Source organism: Globicephala melas, chromosome X, assembly GCF_963455315.2.
Source record: "Globicephala melas chromosome X, mGloMel1.2, whole genome shotgun sequence".
In the NCBI taxonomy this organism is placed as follows: Eukaryota; Metazoa; Chordata; class Mammalia; order Artiodactyla; family Delphinidae; genus Globicephala; species Globicephala melas.
Window position 1 is genome coordinate 106,900,061 of NC_083335.1, and position 2,074 is coordinate 106,902,134.

A 2,074-nucleotide genomic window follows, 5' to 3' on the forward strand; every position below is an offset into this window, starting at 1 on the left:
ATCCTCTCCTGCGTGAATGTTGGAATGTTATGTACTACATGTAAAGCAGTGGCATACTCATTACGCAACATTGGGTTTTTGATGAATGGCAGTTATGATATGATTATTATGAACCCCAAAGTACCACCCTCCCATCAGAGTTTGTTTTTAATCCAGTAGGTAGCAGAGAATATGCAGTGCACTAGGGCAAAAGAAACAAATACTCACAAATGAGCTAAATCAAAGTATCTTTTATTTCTACCAAAAGAAAGTTTAAACGAAGTAAGGCAAACCACGAGTTAAATGGCTTTTACTCTCTGTTTTCTCCATTTTTTGTTTCTAAATATTTTCTGTGGTCGCCTTTCACATTTCCATGAAAATCTCTATTGCAGTGCCATGTTTTCTACTTCTGGATCATACAGAAAATATAGATGGTTCGTGAATTTCTTTTACATATACCAAAACTGTAACTTTAGAACTCTTTAAACAGCAATAAATATGCAAGCAATGTCATTCACGAATTCCTATTCTTAAGAAAACACACTATTAGAAGAAAAAAACATTTGAAAAAACCTAAATCAATCAATAATATATAGAAGTTACTAGTTTAAAACAGGAAGATAAATAAGATCTATACTTTGTTCCCTCCACCCCTACTACTCTGCACTATTTAGGAGCCTGACTGCTCCCTGCCAAAACAAAGTAAGCAAAGTGTCCACGGCCTCCCCCCCTACATCTGGGGCAGCTGTGGATCTTGGCTATGAAAGGGCCTCTGCCCGCAGCAGCAGCTGCAGCCCTGGCCGCGACTCTCAATCTTGCTCTCTCTTCCTCATCTTTCAGAGCCGCCTCATAGAGACCTGGTAAGGCACTGGGGATGGTACCAATGATCTTGGCCACAAACTCCAGCACTTTCATCTTGCTGGTTTCATGGTGGGCTCTCGGGCCCCACAGGAACTCATAGCGCGGAGGATCGCTGCCGGGCACCTGGCAGTAGGCCAGGTACTTCTGCTGCAAGAAATCTTTGCGGATGAACCTCGTGGGCTCCCCAAAGATCAAGTGCCTCCTCCCAGCATAGAAACCCAACGCATTGAGGAATTCCCAGAACTCCTCCTCGGTGGCACGGTTGCCCTTCGTGAAGATCATGCCCAGGAGAACCATCAGGAGACCGGACTTGGGCAGCCCCGACTCATCACTCGGACTTCCCTCGCTGGGGAGGGCCATCTTGCTGATGAGGGCGTAGGAGTGATTGCTGGGGTCAACTTCCTTCAGCTCGAGGCCAAAGACCACCTCTATGATCGCAGAGGCTCTCCTGAGGATCTCAGGGAAGTGATTCCTGTACTTCCTGCTGAGAGTCTTCAGCAGTGCTGCCTGCAGGATGGGCTCCTTCGTCTTGTACTTCTCTAGCAGGAACCGCACGAATATTCTGGACTTCCTGGTCAGAGGATCTCTGCGACTGCTGCGAATGGAAGGTGCTGCCTGGGAGGTACCTGCACTTCTCTCATCTTGGCTCTGGGCACCTGCTTCAGATCCTGGGCATGAAACCTCTGTATCCCGAGAGCTCGTGGCTGGGGCTCCCTGAGGCTCCTGGTGAGTGCCAGCAACAGGGGAGCTCGGGGGAGTACCCCAAGAAACAGAAGCGGGGGAGGGGGGCGACTCTTGTATCTCTTCCGCTGCCTCCTCAGTGGCCTGGGCACCCTTGAGACTCTGAGTCTCCCCCCGGGCCTGGTGGCGTTTCTCGCGGGCACGGCGCTTGCTCTTCTGGCCCCGAGGCATGATGACACAGGTCAGGGCCAGCAGGCGGGAGCGTGGGCAGGAAGGCAGGCAACGAGGGCACCTGGGGGAGGGACAAGGAGATGCTGTGAGCACCTTCAGCGGGGAGATTCCTCCCTGGCTTTAACCAAGGCCGCCTCTGCAGGGTCCTGGAGGGCACTGCCCGAGGACCCACAGGGCTTCTGTTCTCCTGCTCAGCCTGTCCCCTGAGACCCCTGTGGAGGACGGTAGAGTGAGCCTTGGGGCAAAGCCAGCCAGCCCTGCCTGGGCGGTACGGGGGTGACAGTGGGGGCTGGCAGGGGAGGTAGGTCCCCACGGTTCCCAT

General features: G+C 52.0%; 1 pseudogene; it reads right to left on the reverse strand.

Moving 5' to 3' along the window:
• Window positions 1–645: 645 nt before the first annotated feature.
• LOC115850930 (melanoma-associated antigen B4-like) lies at window positions 646–2,074 on the reverse strand (annotated as a pseudogene).